The sequence below is a fragment of the Octopus sinensis genome, unplaced genomic scaffold, assembly GCF_006345805.1.
Source record: "Octopus sinensis unplaced genomic scaffold, ASM634580v1 Contig17230, whole genome shotgun sequence".
Lineage (NCBI taxonomy): Eukaryota > Metazoa > Mollusca > Cephalopoda > Octopoda > Octopodidae > Octopus > Octopus sinensis.
In genome coordinates this window covers 37,501-44,450 of record NW_021834900.1, presented here as the reverse complement: position 1 = coordinate 44,450, position 6,950 = coordinate 37,501, and positions in this window count along the sequence as shown.

Below are 6,950 nucleotides of genomic sequence, written 5' to 3'. Positions count from 1 at the left end.
CTCTCACTCTTTTTCTGTTGGCCTGCTCGCTTAGCCAGCGGGGTGGCGTCATTTGAAGGATAACAATGCGAAGCGCATTGTGACCCAGCGATGTGTAACAACATCTGATAGCCTGGTCGGTCACGGTGATCACGGTGATATATATTATAAACTAGTACATAATTAATTAAAATATGCAAATTAGCATACATAGTTCACCCATTTGGCTGCGGCCATACTGGAGCATCGCCTTGAGGAGTTTTAGTTGAACAAATCGATTCCAGTCGAATTTTTTGTGAGCCTAGTATTTTTTCTATCGGCTTCTTTCGCTTAGTCGCTAAGTTACAGGGACATAAACACACCAGCATCGGTTGTCAAGTGATGGTGGGGGTGTCAAACACAGACACAAAGACACACACACGTATATAAATATATATATATATATATATATATATATATATATAATATATATATAGAGAGAGAGAGAGAGAGAGAGAGAGAGAGAGAGAGAGAGATAATAGATGATAGATAGATAGATAGATATATAGATAGATAGCTAGATATGATTAGATATAGATATATTTATCAAAAGGATGTGTTATGATACTATTCCAATATACAAAACCTGCCATACACCACACAAAAACGCACACACATACAACATACATACATACATACATACATACATACATACATACATCATATATCTGATATATATGTATGTTATGTATATATATATATATATATATAATATATAAGAAGTGGTGTGTGGAGGCGCAGGAATGGCTGTCCACATAGTTCTGTGTTCAGTCCCACTGCGTGGCACCTTGCGCAAGTGTCTTCTACTATAGCCTCGGGCTGACCAAAGCCTTGTGAGTGGATTTGGTAGACGGAAACTGAAAGAAGCCCGTCGTATGTATATATATATATATATATATATATATATTATATATATATATATGCATGTGCGTGTATATGTTTGTGTGTCTACGTTTCTCTCCCCAACATCGCTTGACAACCGATGCTGGTGCATTTACGTCACCGTAACTTAGTGGTTCGTGCAAAAGAGAACGATAGAATAAGTTCTTTGCTTAAAGAATAAGTCCTGGAAACGATTCCCTCGACTAAAGGCGGTGCTCCAGCATGGCCGCAGTCAATTGACTGAAACATATAAAAGAATAAAAGAATATACATATATACATACTATATATATATATATATATATATATATATATATATATTGATGTTGGCGGTAGCGGTGTTTATGTTGGTGTTGCTAATTGTTTCAACTTTCGGTTGAAGGGTTTAGTCTACCACAATACTTATACACTATTTTATCGGCCACTGAGAAATGAAAAGCAAAGTTGACCGCGGCAGGATTTGAACATAGAAGGTTTAAAAAAAGCCGAAATAGATACTAGCTGCTGCTGTTAATAATGATGTGGCTGATACTGGTTTCAAATTTTGGCACAGACTCAACAATTTCGGGGTTAGAGGTAAGTCGACTAAATCGGCCCCAGTACTCAGCTGGTACTTAATTTATCGACTCCGTTAGGATGAAAGGCAAAGTCGACCATAGCGGAATTTGCACTCACGACGTAGAGACGGACGAAAAGCAACTAAGCATTTTGCCCGGCGTACTAACGATTCTGCCGCCTTAGTGATGTCACTGATATTGTTGTTACTATTGCTGTTGCTGCTTTGTTTATTTGTTGAGTGAAGCGGTCTTCGTCCCATTAGTGGGAGAAGTCCGAAACGTGGTCCTTTGCTATTCGTAAGACCCGCAGAAGAGAAAGCAGGTCAACACCCGACACCGAAATCATCGACGGATGGATGAATGCGCATCCAGTCTCAGTGGTTGCGTAGGAAGGCGGGGACAAGAAACAGGAAGAAAGAGTGAGAGAAAGTTGGAGCGAAAGAGTACAACAGGGGTCGCTACCACCCCCTGCCGGAGCCTCGTGGAGCTTTAGGTGTTTTTGCTCAATAAACACACACAACGCCCAGTCTGGGAATTGAAACCGCGATCCTCCGACCGCCAGTCCACTGTCCTAACTATTGGGCCTTTGCGCCTCCACTGCTGCTGCTGCTGCTGCTGTTGTTGTTGTTGGTTGTTGTTGTTTGTTGTTGTTGTTGTTGTTAAGCAACAAGACGGGTAAGGGTGATTAGGTGATGGCCTAAGGCTTAGGGGCGGGAGACCCCAGACCTTGGAAAAAACAAACTTTGGTCGTCTTGTTGTGGAGAGCTCTTCGTTGACGCTCGTCACCACTCGGTGGTGGCCCTCGAAGTCGCTAGAAATGGAGATCTCCAGGTCCAAATTCTTGAACGGCTGCCGCTGCTGCTACTACTACTACTGCTGCTACTACTACTACTGCTGCTACTATTACTGCTGCTACTACTACTACTACTACTGCTACTGCTGTTGTTGTTATTACTGCTCACTCCTCACTTCTTCTCCTCCTACTTTTTTCATTGTTCGGTCCATACACCTGAACACATATATATTTCAAAAACTCAAGGCAGCTCCTGGATTGCTCAAAGCATAGAAGTTAAAGTCACTGACACTGTTGCTACCGTAGCTCCTATTACCACCACTCTTGTAGCTGAGGTTGTTGTTGCTGCACTTTGGTTGGAATCAGTCAACTGCCAAATAAATTTCTTAGTTGTTAATTTACCACACAAATTCGATAGAGCGATACCGCAACGTTTCACTGACTACTCATCACTAACACGATCCTTCAGCCTGCTATCATGGCTGCAAGTTTGAACATTTAGTCAATACACGTCGTTCAAAAATTAGTCTACACGTCACTCAGTCAATAAATATCGTACAGCAGTTAATCCAGACGACATTTTGTCAATACATGTCCTTCAGTAACTAGTCCAGACGATATTCAGCCTTTAGAAAGGTGGATGACTTAAGTTTCATATTTCATATCCATAAGGTAATACAATAGCCATCACAATGTGGGTCACTGTGATAATTGAAATACGATCTCGATTTACACAGGCACAAAAATTCCCACTCCCGTCTACATACACAGGTATATAGAAATAGAATAAATACACTCATACACATGTATGCGCATGTGTCTGAATTTCGCATTTATGTACACGAATGTGTATGTGTGCGTGTATCTGTGAGTGTTTATACCATATATATACATACATATGTGAATGGTGTGTGTATATATATATATACATATATATTATATATATATATATATTATATATACACCACACACACACACACACACACACACACACACACACACCACACACACAACACACAACATATATATATATATTATATATTATATATATATATATATAATATATATATATATATACATAATATAAAAGTGGGACAAGAACGCAAAACATCCAGACAGTTAGGTGATACAAAAAAAAACGACAACAAAATATCCAGACAGACGATACAAAAGAAAACAAGGACGGGTCATTCGAAGTTTTCTTTCATCAGTCGAGTTCCAGATTAATCTTTGCAATTTCGGCTGCTTATATTCGAGATTGCTCCAATCTGGCCAGCCCCAAAACACACACACATACACACATACATATATCTATACATATACATACATATGCATATATGTGTGTGTACGTTTGTTTGTGTATGTGTGTGTACGCGGTGTGTGTGTGTGTGTGTGTATGTGTGTGTACATATATATGTGCACACAACTAAATGTTAAGTTATCGGTAATTTCATGTGCCAGAGTGCTCATGGAATCATGTGATATAAATTATAGAACAATTAATGCTTTCCTGCACACAGCTGCTTTTAATCTTCAAAAACACCAACTGCAGTGCAAAAGGTTATGGCATTACTAAGCAGAAACTACCGAAGTGGAAAATATCAACAATCTGTGTTGTCATATTCGATGAGTAATCATGACAATATAATGCAGGGGAATAATGTGTTAACACTTCACCAATTACATAATATGCATAAATTAACAAATCTCTATGGTGATTATTCCTGCCAAGCTCTTGGGAAAACGCAAATTACTTTAAAGCACGGATTTAGAACTCTGAGCGAAAAACTTCATTATCAGGAGAAAATATCAATGCGAGCCAGTAAAAGCCATAAGTTTGCTTCCAATTTATAAGTATGTGGCTGTTTGGTAAGTAGCTTGCTAACCAACCACATGGTTCCGGGTTCAGTCCCACTGCGTGGCATCTTGGGCAAGTGTCTTCTGCTATAGCCCCGGGCCGACCAATGCCTTGTGAGTGGATTTGGTAGACGGAAACTGAAAGAAGCCTGTCGTATATATGTATATATATATAAGTGTGTGTGAATATGTTTGTGTGTCTGTGTTTGTTCCCCTAGCATTGCTTGACAACCGATGCTGGTGTGTTTACGTCCCCGTCACTTAGCGGTTCGGCAAAAGAGACCGATAGAATAAGTACTGGGCTTACAAAGAATAAGTCCCGGGGTCGATTTGCTCGACTAAAGGCGGTGCTCCAGCATGGCCGCAGTCAAATGACTGAAACAAGTAAAAAGAGTAAAAAGAGTAAAAAGAGTAAATTATACCAAGAGAAAGTCCCTTCTCAGGAAGGTCTTGGATCATTGTTTAAAATCTGGAACGAAAAGAGAGATTTCAACCAGCATGCATCGTGGTTAAGTACGGTTAGGAAAGAAAAATTAAATTTTGCAATCCACCTTCGAACTGTTGATTCGCCAAAAACATCATCTCCGTAAACTTCACAAATATTTTTGCAAATCTTCGCAGCATTTTCTCCTTTTCTAAAAAAAAGGAAAGCATTGCAACGCGAATATGAAATTTTTGATTATCCATTTCAAATGTCAATAAAGGGTAACTGAAATGGAAGAGAAATTTATTTTTAGTCAAGGACAAAGAAGGGATGCACTACACTTCAAGCAATGCCAAAGTTTTAACTGCATTGCGTTTCAGGCGTGTTCGATGAAGTGTTAAAAGATTTAGCTTAAAAACGCTCAGGACTTTCCGGACAACCTAATATATTCAAAAGAACTGTGGAAGGTAAGGTTGACATAGCAAATTGATTTGCTGCAGAGTTAAATCACGGAGCTGGCGGAAAACTATCGGTTCATTGCTTGCTTAAACATTATATACACGCTTTACACAAGCTGTTTCAACCAATTCCTCCAGGATCATTGTAAGTCCATCAACAAAGTGACTGATGAGCACGCGGATAGAAAGAAAGGATGTGCCGAAAATTTTTGATATACAAAGATGTGTTATTCGAGATAAGAAAACAACGCAGAAACCTTGTGAAAATAAGACTTGATTATAGGAAAGCATTTACCACACACACAGTTACTGGAGACTCGGCACTTGTAGCCACCATTGAAAGGCTTACAAAAAGATGAGCTACAATCCTCACACAACTGAAAGCGGAGCGATCGCCTCCGATCTTATAAATATTTCAAAGGAAATGCTCCTTCGGTTTAAATCCTATAGCATTTAAGAAACAAACAAAAGCCGTTCGATTCACTTCAACATTTAAGTTTAATTTGTCAAAATATTTTCGTCGCTTTAAGACCGCGACCTGTTCGCTGACAAAAATCCGTGCTGCGTCTGAGAAAGTAACAGTTAGTTCACATATATATAACGAAAATATTTTGACAAATTAAACTTAAATGTTGAAGTGAATCGAACGGCTTTTGTGTGTTTCTTAAATGGCTTACAAACACCTTCCACGCTGCAATTGGTTTCGTTTCAGCACACGATCTCAGATCAAATCACTTGCTATGCAAGTACATCTCCGTAATCCCTATATCATTTCTTTTACAAAATTCATATGGTTACATGTAAGGGTCTGCTACTTCAAGTAATACCTACGTAACCCATAGCTTCCGAAAGGAAGCGTTCCTATTTGATTACTGAACGTGGAAAATCAGTCCACTACACCCAGAACATGTGCATCGACGATCTTTCTATCTCTTCTGTTTTACTCAAATACCTTGGCATTGATGAAAATATATCATACAAAGGTGCTGCGAATAAAGACTGAGAAAAATATGGTAATCGGAGTTCTCTTACAAGACAATATCCCACAATGCATTTGCAGTGCTAGCGTTGGTACCAACATTTAAGATACTTGACTAGTCTTAGTCTTTACTCTTTTACTCTTTTACTTGTTTCAGTCATTTGACTGCTGCCATGCTGGAGCACCGCCTTTAGTCGAACAAAATGACCCCAGGACTTATTCTTTGTAAGCTTAGTACTTATTCTATCTGTCCGGCAATGTTTATTCAGACACATTTTGTGATGTCAGTCACCGAAAATACCTTAAGCTAAGCCTAAAAGCAATGAAGTCATAAAAGAATCATCCATAACTTGCAGTAAGCAACATTTATTAAACGTTATTACTGCTATTTCTTTATTTTCTGCAAACAAAATGCACAAAAAAGCTACACATTTGCATTATGTTATATATACAATAATAATAAAGGGTTTTACCGTATACATTTTTACAAACCAAGGATGTTATATAGACCTCCTTGACTCAAGTTAGAGAAGGGGTGCGTATTATACACAAGGTTTAAGTTTTCCAGAGGTACAGCGTATTATACTCAAGGGCAGACTATACTCGAGGATTTACGGTAATTAAAAATAAAAGAAAAGTAGAAATATTGCAGAAGAAAAACTGGGAAGAGATTTTGATATCAATCCAGGAAGCTTTAGGCTATCGTATCACTCAGTTTCTACTTAAAAAAGCCGACACCGGAAACCAATTGCTTACGCATCAGACAAGTCGTGTACGAATCCCCAAGAAACATAAATATTCTTTTTGACATCGCACATGTCGAATGAAAATACAGCAACAAAGCCCTGCAGAAGAATATTCTGCAAATCCACAAAAGGTTATGTAGAATTATGTTTCCTAGAAAGTCGACAAGAAGAGTAAAAGCTCTGAACTCTCCCGTGTTTAGGTCATGTTTTTGCAAACCTTTAGCAAGCAACTAAATA